The sequence below is a fragment of the Cavia porcellus genome, unplaced genomic scaffold (genome assembly GCF_034190915.1).
Source record: "Cavia porcellus strain 051 isolate PalLab524CR breed Dunkin Hartley unplaced genomic scaffold, mCavPor4.1 scaffold_22, whole genome shotgun sequence".
Lineage (NCBI taxonomy): Eukaryota > Metazoa > Chordata > Mammalia > Rodentia > Caviidae > Cavia > Cavia porcellus.
Window position 1 is genome coordinate 24823906 of NW_026947505.1, and position 17172 is coordinate 24841077.

Consider the following 17172-nt stretch of genomic DNA (forward strand, 5'->3'; position numbering starts at 1 on the left):
CCCCAAGGATTTATCACTGATCAGAGTTCTTCACTTATGTCTTAGAAGCACACAGGTTGTTTATGCACAACAGCAAGCAATTGCCCAAGAGGTTCAAGTTCTCCTTAGCTGATATGTTTGCTGTTTACAACCTTGTGTTTTTGGTTTAATTAGATCACTTTTAAAAATCTTCCAGGGTCCACCTTTAAAATCAATCATGGATACAATAGTTAAATCCTGGCATTGGGGAATAATCTTTCTTTTAAAAAGATCATCCGTGGAATTAAAAAAAGATATAATGGGAAATAATGTGTATCTAATTATTAATGTACTATAGAAATTAGCTTTTATATTGCAATTTATATTGCAATTACCTTCTTTGTGTTATAAAGCAGAACAATACAGAAGAAGAAGTTCTTTATTAATACCTAATAGCATGGCAATTTAAAACATTCAAGTTTCTTTAATAAGGTAGTGTATGAAATGTTACTTAATTTGACAAGATTAATTATACAATTAATTTAAGACTGCTCTCAATTAAATTAGTAGAAATTCTTAAGCATGCTGCTTTTGAAAAGAGTGCTGGAATCTAGCATGAAGGGAGATACCTATTAAGCACAATATTAATTAAACTGAGATGGAATAATGCATGTTTTGTTAATATAAAGGGCATTGTCAGAGAGATGGTAAGGAGGCATTATTTCATTACTTTAATGATAATAATCTCTAGACCCCTAAACAATACACACTTTTCTACCACAATACTAGAAAATATAGTGGCTTGGGACAATGCACAGAAATGCTCCAGGCAGCGACAACAAAACCCCTGTCCTGGCAGACTTGACTCAGTGTGTCTTGCGGTTTTCTCCAGATGCAGATATGGGAAAAGGGAAGTGGCTGTTCATGTATCTTCTACATAGCATGTAGAGAGAAACAGTCAAGTGTGTGTGTGTTTTTTTTTTGTTTGTTTGTTTTTTTTTTTTTTTTTTTTTTTTTGGTTTCTATGAGACCTATATAGATCGACTATGATCCAGGGCCCACTCTTCAGCTTTTCAGGTATAAAGGCTTCAGCCTGTCAAAGTTCCAGGGTTTCTTAAATACAAGCTAACTGAGAGGTACTAATTAAATGCACAATTAACCCAAATCTAATAATACCATTGTCATTTCTACATCCACAATGAAAGAATCTAATATACCATTTTGGAAAAAGAAAGCCCAATTCCCCAATCCATAATGAGCCTTCTTTTTGTGATTACTTGGAAAATCTTTTAGAATTCTAAAGTTCCTTTGGTATTTAAAAGTGTACAATATTAATCACTCAGGTTATGGTAGACCAAAAAGGATTGTTTCTACCCCACCATGTAGAACACCTTCCTAATGAATGGATGTTCCTATTGCTTGACGTTCTATCTCTTTCTCTCTCCCTTAATATCCACACCCACCCCTTTCTCTCCCTGGTGACCCTTATCCTAAGTCTATAGGTGAAGGACAAAGGAATTGGGAGTTAAGGTGTGGGTTATGATGTTTGGTAGTCCACTCCATGTAAGCCAAGGAAAAAAGAGGGGCTAGCAAATAGCAGAAGACCCACTGACTTAAGTACAATGAAGTCTGCTTTGGAGTAAAAATTATAAAATTTTCAATAGCTGTGCATATTTTTCATAGTAAGCATTGAATTTTACAATCCAAGCCTCATAGTTCCAGGGAAATAAAAAGCATCTAATCTGTGGATACTCAGGACTCCTTGAGTTGAAGTTAGGATTGTGTTCAGGGAGCATAAAGGATCTCTACTAGCTTATTTGGATAAAGGAAGTGCTTTTTTCCCGTGAGGTGATGGAGAACTGCATGCAGTTTATGTGTAGATTGTATTTAGCTCCTGTTCTTGAATTTCAGCTGTTCTATGGCTCTAGACAGGACATAGCAAGACTCATAGGAGATAGACTGCACATTTCAGGGATACATGAGATTCTCCAAAGGCCACACATAAGAATGAGAATAATGACTGTGGCTTAACCAAAGGAAGAGATGTGAACAAACAATTTTTTTTTTCCTTATAAGGATGTGAAATGAGTTGCATTGGTGTCTTACTTTTCAAATGCAGGTGGATTTCAATTTATAAATTATAATCAGTGTGTCAGGAATAAACAGCTACATGAGAACTGTTGCTAAGCTCACTATTTTAAGATAAGAAAACTGCCACATAAGTCAAGCTCACAATATGAATGGTAGAAATTGAACTCTAGTCCATGTGTTTTGAAACTTTTATGTTGTTAATGGAGAACTCTTAGAAAGTTGTAAACAGTATAAATAACTATAAGGAGAAAATCTCCCAAAACACAAAAGCCACTGAAAAATGTTCTTTTAATTCCTATTATGTATATACAGAGGGTAGTTATCCTAAAATGATGGTCACTACGGAAACCATAGATTGCATTACTGAATGCTTACTGTGTATCTGGCATCTTTCTAAGGGGAGATTACCCCTAGGTTGGAGGCCTGGTTTCCTTCTAAGCATGTGATACCTCTTACACATTCAAATAAAATCAAGATTCTTAGTAGAAAGGGCATCTCTTAGTATTTTCAGTCTACATGCATTTAACTCTTCTATCCAGGCACTTCACAGGTATTTAAAAGTGAACTGATTAAAATGCACCACACAGGTATTAAAATTTACATCTTACAAGGAGTTCTCCCTGGCTCCACCTGAGTGGAATGCTTAAGTAAAAACAACATAACCATTCTCAATAAGAATTTAACAGGAAATAAAAAAATTCCTTTAAAAGGAATCTCTGTTCATTCTATTGTTTATCTATTTATCTCTCTCTCTATCTATCTGTCATCAATATATGTTGACTGTGTTAATATTTTGCACCCCACACACACACACACTCATACACTTTCAGTCCTAATAAAACCAGTAGTCATGGTCTTCTCAGTTTCCACAGAGCAGCCTTCTCTGAGAATAATGGGTCACCTACAGAGACATTAAGTATTTAGCAGCAACCCAGGCAAGGTACAGCTACTAGAGAAATGTAATGGTGCTAAACAGGAAATGTCCTTGTGTTACACAAGGCAGGGTTTGTTTTCAGGAAAGATTGTAAGCAGGAAGGTACTCTTTCTAACACCAGCCATCCAAAGGTTTTGATATTGCCATCAACTAGAGAAGGATACTGCAAACCCAGCATAAATGCTGGCCCCCAAGGAAAACAGGGCAGCTGTGAAGGAGGAAAGGGAAAGAAACACAGGCAGTAACACATCCCAGAGTGTTCAGAGCGTGATGGAAGGGTTGCAAACCTTCTGCGCAAAAGGAACCTAACAATGACTAAATGTTTAAATGTTGTGATTCAGGCAAGAATTTAAGAAACAAAACCCGAGTACCAAAAGCCTCATTCTAGATTAGAATGGGCTCTGTTGATTGGTGTCCAAAATTAATCAATGTGGCTGAAATTGTCACAAGTCATGCTTCTATCATAGTAAATGTTTACAGTGGTAACAATGAAACTTGTAACATTTTGCCTATTAATGAAAAATACTGACTTTCAATATTATAAATGAATGGTTAATATAGAATCTAGATCATGTGACAAAATACCAATACTATGCACTCTTCAAATTCCAGACTCCTAAAATACAAATTGCCAGCAGAAATTTGGATGATAAGATCCTAGGAATTCTGAAGGTGTCATTGCTCATAATTCAAATGGAGATAAAAGAACTGTGGACAGATGGAAAGAGTGCATTAAGCAGCAAATTCCTTTCAAAAAGGCTGTCTTTGCTGTCTGGAAGACGACAACCTCGTTAAGTTACCTTGATGAGTATTAGAGAAATCACCTGAAAGTTTTTAAATAAAATTTATTTAATTAAAAAAAAAAAAACCTGAGTAACAGCTAGGACTGGCCCAAAAGTGATTTGAAGTTTGGGAGGTCATAGAAGAAGGTTTCAATTTTGGGCGAGAACACGGAAGTCCTTTATATGAAATTTTTCAAGAGGAAGAATTAGTATCTATTTTTGGCCACTATATAGGTTTTGTTACTTAATGTATAAATCCATTGTGTTTATTATAAGATTCCTACTTATAAAAGATGCCTGTTTACCAACCTAGAAAATCCTCAAATTTCAAACATCAATGGAAAATATCTTCAAAATTTGCATAATGCATAATCAGTGGATAGATATATCAAAGTTATGGTCATTATAGACATAACAGCTTGCATTTACTGAGAGCTTACTGTGTACCTGACGTCATTCTAAGAACTTCTTGTGGGTTTTAATTCCCACAATGACCTTGTGCAGTAGGCACTGCAACCACCTCTATTTTATAAAAGAGGAAACTGAAGAACAGAAGTTCAGCAAGTCATCTAAGATTAAACAGCTAGTGATGCTAATTTAAAATATAGATAGTGTAGGTCTGATAATTTCCTTCTGCCCACTGCCTAAGCCAGCAAAAAGTCATGAACTGAATCACACAAAGCGTGCACACATTCCTGTCACATAGGGAAAGGAGATGAGGATCTAGGTGGGCACAAATGGCTTCAGAGAACAGGGCAACAAAAGATAAAACATCCAGTTCAGAAACAAATTCCTCTGACTTTCAATTTTGTGCAAGGATCCTGCAAAGGCGAAGACCATGTCTGATTCTTAGGAGATTCTGAACCTACTGGTAACTGGCATAGCTTTGGAGGCTCTGAAAAAAACTTGTTTGCTAGGTACAATTAACTGGTAATACGTTCAGCATTTTCCTGAGAGTAATCAAAGCTTAATTTCATAGGTGAATTACCTCCTAGAGCACCCAGGATTCAGAACCCTTGAGGGCCATTCTTGGATCCTATAACAAATAACAAACTATGAGGTAGAGTTAATAAATGTCTACAGGACAGTGAGCTAGACTAATTTACTTGCTGAGTCACTAGTGTAGTCTGCACATAAACCTAAATGGTTGCATTGTTTTAAATTGGGCCTCATCAAAATAATAAATGATGACATTCCTCTCTTTTCAGGTAGCCCCAGAATAACTGAAATCAAGAATGTTAAATTGAGAATATCAATATCTAGAAAATTTGCCAATGCCTTTACCCTTTGACCTATTATCAATCCTGTGTCTCAAAATCAACCTCAAAGATAAAGAGCACAAAACAAAACAAACAAAAAAAACAATTAAGGAATAGGTTATTCATTTTGATATTTTTGACAGCAAAATAAAGGCAATAACTCAAATATTTCTCAGCAAGAAGCTGGTTCACTATGCCCTGGTACATCTGTACAGAAGGATTCTATGCTGATATGGAAATAAAGATGAAATTTTTTTTATATTACAATGTGGCATAGTCTCCAAGGATCTGTTGCTAAAGGAAGAAAAGTGCATGGCTGTGCACATGCCCATGCGTGTGGTTGCATGATGATGTTTTGGGGTACAATAAGGAAAACATACGTCTACATAGATTTGCCTATTTGTTCAGATGACCATTGGAATGGCAATTGTACTAATACAAATGATTACTTATAAGAAGAGTCAAGCCACAGAGTACAGGGACTTAGAAGGAAACGAGACTTCTCTGGAAATAGCATATAGTTATTCTAGGTTGAAAGTAGCTTTACAGAAGAATAATGTTCATATAACAGTACTTTTTAAAGACATGGTTTGACAGATTTTGACTAAGACATACACCCTTTACCCCACCACTGTAAACAAAATAATAACCTATCTGCGACCACTAAGTTTTCCCCTGCCTCTGTGTAATCATGTTCCTCAGTTCCTCCCCAGTCCTGACCTTTTCTACCGCTCATTCTGTCACCATAAATTTGCTTGCATTTTCAAGGCTTGTATTCAAATGAAATCTTATGGTATAGGTATAAAATCTTTATTTCATTTGGACTATTTTCAGCATAATTGAGTTTCATCCATATTATACTTGTGTTATTATTTCATTTCTTTTATTACTGAGTGAAATTTATCTGATTGAAAAAATATTTCTCTGGGGTTTGAAGAATACCTTAGTTGGATATAAGATTCTGGGTTATAGCCCAACTTTCAGTCCAGTCTTTTAAAGATTTTATTCCATTTTGTTCCTCTTCTATTCATTGGTTATTGGTTACATTATTTCAAATGAAAAACATGTCCTCATCATTTTTTTGTTGTTCTTTTGCACACGTTTGTCTTTTCATTGGCTATCTCTTAAAGTTCCTTATTTTTGGCATCATGGTTTTGCACGTTTTGACTACATTTTACTATACATTTCATTGTGAGTCTCATATTCGAGGTTTATTGTGCATCTATCTTTCCTCTTACTTTAAAAATTTGTCTATTACTCTTGTTCTAGTCCTATTTCTATTACTAGTCCTAGTTCTATTACTCTAGTCCTTTTTCTCTCCTTCAAGGACTTCATTTACGTGTATGTTAGTCTACTTAAAATTGTCCCATGGCTCACCAGTGCTCTATGTACTTATTTAAAATGTGTTCTCTTTGCATGTTTTGTCATTTCTACTATATCTTAATGTTCACTAAAATGTTCTTATGCAAATTCTGATTTGGTATTGACACTATCCAGTATGTTTTAAGTATCAATATTAAGCTCTGTTTTGTAGTGTTAGGGATTGAACCCAATATAAAAATTTTATGGTTGATATCCTTCATTAACTTTTTAAGCATATGATAGAACACAACTGAAGTAATTGAAAAGTCTTTCATTACTTGTTTTAACATCCTTGTCATTTCTTCATAATTTTTGATTGTATTTTTCTTTGGCAGATTTTACTTTCCTACCTCCTTGCATGCCTGGCAGCATTTTATTACAGGCTCACAGGTTGTGACTTTTACCTTTCTTGTTGCTTGATATTTTTTCCTTCTCAGTGTTCTTGAGTTTTCATCTGGGATGGGCTAAGTTACTTGGAAATAGTTTAATTCTTTGGGGTCATGCTGTTTTATTATTCAGCAGGGCCAGAACAGTGGTACTTGAGAGCTAATTATTAACCACTATTAAGACAACACTATTCTGGGTACTCGAATATCCCGTGAATTACCAAATTCAGCAGAGTGGCGAGCGGGGATGTGGGTTAAGTGAGCAGTGGGTTCTGTTACCTCAAATCTTTAGGGACTTACTTTCCCAGTCTTTGGAAAAAGTTTCACCTTACAGTGATCAGCTCCCTATTGTACATCTGGAGACTCTCCTCTGTTCATACCTAGAGTTCTCTTTGTGCATTTCTTTCCTCTGATGTACTCCACATTGAAATCTAGAGCCATATGGAGAATACCCATGTATTCCTGAATTCAGAGCTTTTGCTCATCAACTTGGGGAGTCTGTCACATCCTGCCTGCATCTCCCTGTATTCAAACCTCCTCTTACTAAACTTAGTCAATCACAAGTTCCATTTTATTTGTATTCTTTCTCTCAGGGACCAATGTCCGTTGAATGCCTTATCCCTAATATCACGTAAAGCATTGCCTTATTTTGTTCAATTTTTAATAGTTTTAGGAGAGTAAATCCAGTCCTTGTTTCTCTAAATTGAAGCAGAACTTCTCCATTATGTACTTTAATATTGTAAAAATCAAATCCAAAAGGAAAAAAGCAAAAAAAAGAGATCACTGAAAATTTGTAAGACTGAAATAACACAACTGTACATTAAGCTAATATCATAACCATACAGAAAATAATGATTTCAAATCACTTTAGAGCTCACTATTTTGCCTATATATTGTTACTTAAGCACATTTTAAGGCTATAAAAACACACAAGAAAGTGTTAGACTTTATTTAGAAGCAAAATTATTGTTAATAGAAACAATTATTCTAATCTAATTATTCATTATAACTCAGTATAAATAAAATTGTGTTTATGTGATTAGGAGTTAAAAATTTTAGCATTAAAGATAATTACAAAAGAAATAAATTTTTGTAGTATTTACTTAGAAATGAAGATATTAAAGTTTTTATTAAAAAACTCAACTTATTTTCTTTCCAATATGCTTATTTCTTAGCTTTGTTTATTGACCAGGATATCTCAACAGTACTTAACACACCAGGGCTCAGATTTTAGACTCTTACTATTATTTCACATAAAAAGAAGGAGGTCTTCTTGGGGGGATGGTTGGGTGTACCGAATTTGACTGGTAAATACAAGATAAGCTTGGGACTTCTTAAAGTGACTCATAAGGGAGAGTTTTTATTAGTGGGTGATATGACAAAGAAATCTGGGACTTCTCACTGACCAAGATGGAATAGTATGAGCATCAATAAGAATGATGAATATAATGGCTTGAAACATAGCAGTAAAAAATAACATTAGCTCTTAATGAAAAAGAGACATAAAAAGCAAAAACAAATTAAAATCATAAGCACAATTTAATCATACACCACGGAGAAGTTAATGGAGCACTAGTTCTCCTCTGAAAACCAACATTTAGGTGGAAAAAATTAAGCTTTTATCTTACTTTCCTATATTAACTGTATTTCTAAATAGCAAATAAGAGACAATATAGTTCTTAAAGCAATCCTCCAGCTAATTCTTAGTCCTATACCTGATGAAACCAAACAATACATATGAAAATTAGGACTGTGCTATACTTCAACCAAAGGCATAAATGTAAATGTGAACAGAATAAAATCACATGGAAATTTTCACTGGATTTTTCTTGTATAAGTGTCATTTGATAAGACTGTTTCTGTTAAAAGAAAAATATAACTATGACAAATAGGCAAGATAGTTTAAACCTCAGAATCTGATTTCTCTTTTTAGGTTATAGGAATGTGGAAAAGTGTGCTAGCTACCTCTTTGTCAGTATTTCATTGAAGAAAGATCATAGCATTAGAAAATAAAACATATTTGGAGGTCTTAAGTGATTCTATATTTTCCCCCACGAACTTTGAGGTAATGGTGACCCTAGCTAAGGCTGATAATTAAAAGGATGATGTATGTGTGCAGAGGCACAGGAAAGATTTCAAGAAATTCTATTCTTAAAGTTCTCAATGAAATTTAAATTACACATGGAATAATTCAATAAAATAACATTCTTAATGAGCAAACATGAGGCACAAAATTTTTCTCCTGAAAACTTATTTGAAAAAAGGAAACACACTGTGAAGGATAGGAATAATGTGAAGTCAAATGAGAGTTACTTGAGAATTTGATCAAAGTTAACTTTTCTAGGTATCACTTTCCTGATCCGCAATGTAGGGCCTTTCATTCCACCTGCAATATGAGGCAGTTCTGAGAATTAAATGACATACATACATATATATTAATTACATATATTTGCAATTAAAATAAATATTGTTACATAATCTGTTTTTGAATATGTTAGCTGGGATACTTACTTTGGCTTAATGTGTAAGCTGAACAATTTGCAGATATACCTGGTAAAGTGATAGCTTAGACAACTAAACAAACAGTCTCTAAAGGTGAGAAGGGCATTTGAGCAGGAAGACAGTCAGCAAAGGGGCTGCAGGAGCAGGCAGGCAGGGGAAGAGTAAAATTGGGATTGCTACAAAGACAGACAGTGTTGTAATGTTAAAGACAAAAATGGCCTTCTTGGTAATACTGCTGTTGGCCAGTCTAATCTTCAGTTAAAAAACAAAACTCTGATCATTGGAGACTACCGTAGTGAAGGAAAAGTATCTCTTTGTTATTGCTAGATTATTGCCCAGATAATTGGAATAAAGAAGATCTCTTTCCTTATCAGACCTTACTCCTCAGTGGGGCTTACAGTGCTTCAGGTTCCAAAATTACTCTCCTGTACACCTCTCAATTTCTGCGAAAGAGCTCGAGTCACTTTTAATGCTACATTTCTTATTTATTTTACTGCTTATTTTCCTGCTCCTTTATTGGCTCCCTAGAGTGTAATGGAATACAAAGTTTCATTCTTTACATTTTCATGTTAAATAATTAGAATGGTGAAATTTCCTCAGTAAAGAGATCCTGAAGTACAATGGGTTCATTGATCTCCTTGATTACCTTCACAGACAGCTTTTGTAGGAAAATGACAGCTTGTAGAGAGAAGGAACAGGAAATCATATTAGTCTAGATAAAAGCAGATGATGGTGAGGACACAGTTTTTTCTACCTATAGTCTCTGATGCCTGCCATCAAAGAACTTCAAGAATTGATTGAAGCAATCATAAGCTGAATGGTTTCATTTTAAAGAATTCCTAGGTGTCTTATGCCAACAAAGAGATAATGCGCTGCTTGTTTCCAAACCAAAAACAGAAGAATCCAAATAATTATTGGTTAATACTTTCTAGACTGAAAAGATTATCCAATGAATCACACAAAAATCAATTTTCAGGCATCTACAAAAGAACAGGTCACTGGCATTGTTACAAACGGGTCTAGACTGATTTAATCTTCTGTGACAGAATGACAACCTTACTGGATTGAGGAGAAATAAGGGATGTAATCTATCTTGTGTTCAGCAAAGAAGAGATCCCAGCTCAGATGACATACACATTAATAATCTTGGCACAGTATTCTCTACCAATGTTCCTCTGGCTGTGCTCGGACAGTAATGTGTTGGTCTCTGTTGCTCTTGGGTGGTTTCTTCCCATGCTCATGAAGCCAGACATTGAGTCCTAGAATGTCCTGCATTTGATTAAGCTATGCTCTCTTCAGGGAGGGTCTTTGCTTGCCTTACTTCCTTGGGCAAGGATAACTCCAAGCTCCAGCACAAAGTCATCGAGTTTCCTTGTTCTGAGTCGTCTGCTGTCTCTTCATACTCCCGTAGCTTTGTTTAGACTGAAGACCTGTGCATTCTTCACTGCATCCATGTGTAAAAAAATAAAGATAATGTATGATTTTGGGTTTCTCTATCTGTATTGCTGGATGAATTCTGTGAAGTTGGCTTAATGAGAGAATCTAAAATGTTTCAGATCTGGGGAAGAAACTTTACAAGAGGTTTTCATATAATGAGCAGTGGATTTGAATTACATCAAGTACAAGTGACATAGATTCTTACTGACTAAGAACAGGGACTCTGAAATCTACTTGTTTGTTTTTGAACCCTTTTATTACCTTATTAGCTGTGCATTCTTGCATAATTTACTTAATTTCTCTGTGTCACAGTTTCTTTACCCACAACTTGGCTTTACTTTGTTCACTCCATACACTTCTTGAAGAGGAACTACTATTGGTGTCCCCTCATTAACTTTGAGTTGATGGGTGATAAATGAAAAAAAAAAAAAAAAAAAAACGAGTAACTGGGCCATACTATTACAAAAATTTACAAAGGTTGAGTTTAACTGACCTTATATCGTATTATAAATTAATACAAATTTATGTATTAATGTTGGAAATTCACATTACTTATTTATATTTTGTTAGCAAAATTTAAAAATAAACTTTTAGAATTTAATTTGCTCCTAAATTTAATACTGACTTTATAACCAATTTGTTATAAGATTATAGGTGCTACACAGATCAGTACATAAATGTATTCAGTAGAAATCTTGATTACGTTTTTCTTCCCATTTACAATTAAAAGAAGTTTTTGTTGAGTAACTTATCCTAGCAGCACTTATTTTTAAGTCTCTTTTATTTTTTAGATGAGAAGTACCACTTTAATAAATGTGAACCAACCTGCATTCTTACAGTTTTAAAATTGAGAAACCAAGTCAAAGAATTTTTGTGGGTTTTTTCACAGTAGGTTCCAAACTTGGTAAAAGTCTCTGGCTGCATGTATCCCACTTTCCTAGCCTGATGAGAAGGACCAATTCCAGATAAGTCTGACTTCCTCTTAGCCTGGTAAAATAGGGCCTGGTATGCTTAGCATGAAGGTCTTTGCACACAGGAATGGGAAATCTAAGGTAACACAAACAACACCATGAGAGATTTCTTCTCTGGTTTGGCTGGTTTGGTATGACCTGTTCCTTTGATCACAGTTTTAGTCTCAATGAGCTGCTGTAGTAGAATACCATAGGTTGGGTAGTTTATCAACAATAGAAATTTATTGCTCGTAACTACTGAAGTTGAAAAAGAGAGAGCAGATCTTATGTCTAGTGAGGGTGTTCTTGGTTCATAGGTAGTGATTTTCCTCCGTGTCTTTACATGCTGAGAGAGATGAGGAAGTTCTTAAAGATATCTTGTTAAGAGCATTAGCTCCATTTTATCAGGTAGAGCCCTTATAAGCTAATCACCTACCAAAGACCCCACCTCCTAATATGTTTACATTAGATATTAATATATCAATATATGCATTTTTGGGAAGACACATACATCCTGCTTATATTCTGGTGTGTTTCTTTTCTGTGGAGCTGCAATGAGCTGGAAACACAATCTAGCAAATATATTTTCAGGGAGTCTGTGTCTCAACTACTATTTCAGTAACCACTGCAGAAAGTGCTAGAAGTGTCATAGAAAAGAAAATTCTCAGGATTTTTCAGCAAATACTTTAGGAATTAGTAAAAAAAAAAACTAGGTGTGATAGTGCATAACCTGTACTCCCAGTACTCTGGGAAGCTAAAGCAGGAGATCACAAATTTCAACCTAGGTTAGGCAATTAAATGGGACTCCGTCCCAAAATAAAACTGCTAATAGTAAAAAGGCTGGGAATGTGTCTGAGTTCAAAGGTCCCAATCTGATTCAATCCCCAGTATGAAAAAAAAATCAATTTGAAATAGGAATCAGTATCGAGAAATGTAAGGAGCTTTCTTTCTTTCTTCCTTTCTTTTTATTTGTTTATGTTTTGAGATGGGATCTTACCATGTAGCCCAGGCTGGGCTTGAGTTTGCAATCCTTCTGCTTCAATCTCTCAAGGCCTGGAAATGCAATACTACACATGGACTTTTTTCTTAATCTAATCTAAATTTCTTGCTTTTGATCATTGTTTTAGGCATCCACGAGGGACTCCAATCTCTCTTTGGAGGTCTCTCCATTGATAATGGATCCTGCCAGCAGGTGAGGATCTAGAAGACTAAAGTGAACGCACTTGTGGGTTACCTGGACAGGTCAGAAGGTGAGTGGAGGGAGTAGAGAAGCAGAGTGGACAACAGGGAGCAAACTTAGGACATAGTGTGCCAGAAATGGAAGAAAAGGCCAAGAGAGAGGAAGCTTGAGCATTCTGGGGCCCATTTTAGGGACAGGAGAGTAAGATAGGCAGCTCTCCTGCAGAAGGCAATGCCTAAGACCTTAAATATTAACTTTGTGCTCATCTTGCCCAGCTGTATGCTGATCACAGGAGTTTTGCACATAACTAAACATGTTAGCTTTGGATTTTGAAAAGCACCCATATAAAGATTAAGAAAAATTAGGCCTAAAGTCTATGTAAATTTAAAAAAGAACACATACATTTTGAAATAAGAAAGCAAGAACATTTTAACATTGAAGAGCTTTTGTGAGACATTTTTAAGTGGAGAGAACAACAAAAGATTTTCAAAATAGTCTGGTTGGAAAAGCTCCATTAAGTTCTCCAAATTCTGAGCAAGATAAATTATGTATCATTAGAACTTTTTATCTAGATCAAGAACTATTTTTCAGGAAAAAGTTTAAAAAGTCACATTTGTTTTCAGTTATTGCAGTCTCTTAAAAAATGGGGGGAAATTATTGAAATGTCCAACCTGTTCTTTGAAGTCTTTCAGTTTTGCAGAGCAGAAATAGAGGTGGCGACTCATATTTTTCCACCTGTCCTGGGAGGGTCTCCCTGCAGGAGATCACTGCACATTGCTTCTTGGAGAGTTCTTTTCTTCCACTGATGCTCAAAAGGATATATAATTTTGTCACATAAGATAAAAGATTTAAAAGAATGAAAGACATTGAATGTGAGCATGTTTTTGAAAGTAATGATTTATTTATTAACTTTTTATTTAGAAATGATTACAGATGCACAGAAAATGGCAAAGTTAGAACAGGGAGATCCAGTTTTGCACTCCTCAGTGGCCCCAGCTGATACCTCTATAAGGCATGAGCTAAACGGGGGTTTTTTTTGTGAATATTTTATGGAAAAATCTCAAAATATCCATCACACACACACACACACACACACACACACACACACACACTCACACTCCAGCTATTTCAACTAAAATCTTCAGCCTTGAGGCAATTTCATCCATAGCAGCCTACTCACCAGGAGGAGGCTGGGAAGCTTGTCATCATGACAGCATTCTCCTGGAATCAGGTCAATCCCAGGAGGCCAGAGACAAATGGAAGAATATTCTGGGGGTAACAATCAAGACCCCTATATAAAAGCTTTCACTACCGATAACAAAAAAAGATGGCCAGACAGACTGAAAGAATGTTTATATGATGCATGATTTTTATCCATTACCTCTTTTCATCATACTAAGCACAATAGTTCCTAAGAAGTTGTATTCTTAAATTTCATCAAGAGACAAAGTTTACACATGGTACTCCCAAGTCAGCTTGTATTAACTTGTCTGTATTGTCTTTAAGTTGGATACTCTGTGAATAGGAGATATCTTTGAGGCTATGCTTTTAAAGCAGAATGCATTAATAAAAGTAAGTAGGAACCATGGTTGGCTGGAGGCAATGACATGATACATAGTGTGATTAATATATTTCCTGACACTTTTCCCTATAGAGACCTTGCCAGGCATTCCCTAATAAATATGGAATTGTTTTCCAATGAGCCAAAATGACATCGTCATGCAATATTCCAGGCCAATGCAAATCAACTCATTAGACTTGGCATTAAGGAGCCTAAGATGGGGTCATTGGTCATAGCTGAAAGTTTTTTGAAGCTTTTGGTTTTGAAAGCACTCTGAAGGAATTTAAGAAGAGAGACTAGGCAAAGAAGAATCTGACATTCCACAGGCAGATTACATTTTGTTAGTGATCTTGGAATGTTTGTTCATGAATATATCCCTGAATTCTGAATGATATATGTCACAAAATTCTTGCTTAGTATTTTCTGCTGAATTCATGAATGAATGGTTCATTTTTATCCTTTTTAGTCATGAAGGAATATTATCAGACAGACAAGTCAATTGGCTTTTTTGAAGCAGATTTTCCTACATAGATTCTTAAAAGAATAAAATATAGTTTCAGTCTATATATTCAGAAAAAAACAATTCTGTGGTTCTCATTTTTTAACATCACTGTGTTTTGGTCATAAAACTTTGAAATATTTTGGTTTACCTTCCTTCTCCATGTGGCCAAATATCTGCTAGGTCAGCCTTCACAATAAATCTCATTTTCATCAATTCAAGCTGCACTGTAATTGTAGCATCTAATATCTTAATTACTACATTAACTTCTTTAGTTTTCAAAGGACTTGATTTTCTTTTCATTTAAAACTATTCTTTGTGTTATCAAAAGATAAATATTGCAAAAACAGTTTTTTTTATTTTAACAAAAGAATTTTAAGTATTGTAGAAAAATTGGAATAATTATACAAAAAATGAAAATTATTCTTAATTCTTTCAACTAGAAATGACCAGAGTTAGAATGAATATTTTGAAGTATATCTTAAGAGCATTTTTATTTGCTAATATACTGTTTTTCTTTTTACAAAATATGTTCCTATTATGGATATGCTTTTGTGATGTGCTTTATTCTATTTAAATACATCAAATGTTTTCCATAATATTTTGTTAGTATTGTCAGTAACATTACTGTCTGAATGGTATTAACTTTATAAAGAGTGAATATTTAACATTTCCTTAACAATGAAAATTTCTCTTTTATACAATAAGAATCACTGAAATAAAAACTCTGCCATAATATGAGTAAATTGCCTAATGAGTTCCTTAAAGAAATTTCTAAAGATTATTTGCATAATTTAAAAGACGAAAAACTTTAAGTTTTTCAATCTATATTGCCACTCTGCATGGCAGAATTGTCATCTCATTTAAACTTCTCCAGTAAATTGTAAAGACTTGATTATTCAGTGGATGACTTAAACAATAATTTAGAAACAGTAGAAGAAAGAATTGATGAACTTGAAGATAAAACTGGGGTGTTACCAAGAATACAGAACAAAGGGAAAAAAGAGGAAACATAAAAGAGGGGTTAAGCAGACATGTCAAATCTAAATTCAGGGGGCTGAGTGTAACCTTGGACATAGTAATGTGGGTCCCTCAAGAGTGTAAACTTTTTAACATTTTTAAGAGATTTTTACCAATATTTTTCACAATGCCTTTGGTCAGTGCTCTAGCATATACTGTGAAGGTGGCAATTGAAGGCTGCATAGGGAGGGCACAGCCCAGAGCTAAACACACCTGCCACAGGCAGTCTAACTGCAGCCCGTCTGTAACGGGCATTACATATACATGATAAGTAACATAAAGTGGTTACTTATAACAGTAGGTCAACATACTGGCACATGTGTGTGCTTGTGCAAACAGGCATTCTTTGTTCTTAAGCAAATGTGAAAGTGTTTGTTTTATATTAAACTTGTTCCTGTTCTTTTATTTCATAAAATAATTAAGTTAAAATATAAACAATAAAGGAAGTTTTGTTAATTATATAAATTAACTATGTTTTGTATGTTAAATGTGGTTGAAGATAAAAAAGATTTTAAAAATCTATCAGATGAGAGTTTCTGAGGAAGAAAAACTGTTGAATGTATAAAACTGAAAATTTTACATTATCAGTGGAAGATATATTCAAATGAAAAATCACAGAGTTCTGAATTGCATAAAAAGATAATAAATGTCTAAAGAGTGAAAGAAATTAATAAAAATTTAAAATTTTTTAAAAGGAGTAATAAAATAGCTCACTAGCAATGAACTAAAAATTAGAATGTCAGTGAAGCTGTCAACAAAAACAATATATCAAAAGATAATGAAATCACCGTTTATTCAAGTCTTTGAGGAACTCTAGACTCTATGTTTAATGAAACTACTATTCAAGCATAACATTAAAATATTTTTAGATGAAACATCAGCAATTTTAATGCTTAAAAACAGATGAAGAATAAAGGTGAACTGTTCCAAAAAATTACTGAGCACATAAAATTGTTATACACATGAGCAAATGTCTGAGTTATACACATAAGCAAATGTCCAGTGACTAAAATATTAGTATTAGAAATAATGATTACTTCTAAGGATTGAAAAACAGAATGGAACTAAAAGACTACACTAACATTGAACATGGGAGAAAGTCATTTGGAATTAAAGTGTTGCCTTTCTAAGTCTTGTTACTCAGAAAGATTGTAAATATATTGGTTAAGTTAAACTTTAGTAATCCAAGTGAACTGATTAAAAATTCAGCGTAGTATCTACAGTAAATACAATGGAAGGTTACTTAAAAGA

At 34.4% G+C, this 17172-nt stretch overlaps 1 non-coding gene across 1 annotated transcript; it reads left to right on the plus strand.

Moving 5' to 3' along the window:
* The first annotated feature begins 3358 nt into the window (after positions 1-3358).
* LOC111756367 (small nucleolar RNA SNORA1) lies at positions 3359-3489 on the plus strand. Its single transcript, XR_002790855.1, has one exon. It is a non-coding gene; the product is annotated as a small nucleolar RNA SNORA1 (small nucleolar RNA).
* Positions 3490-17172: the final 13683 nt, after the last annotated feature.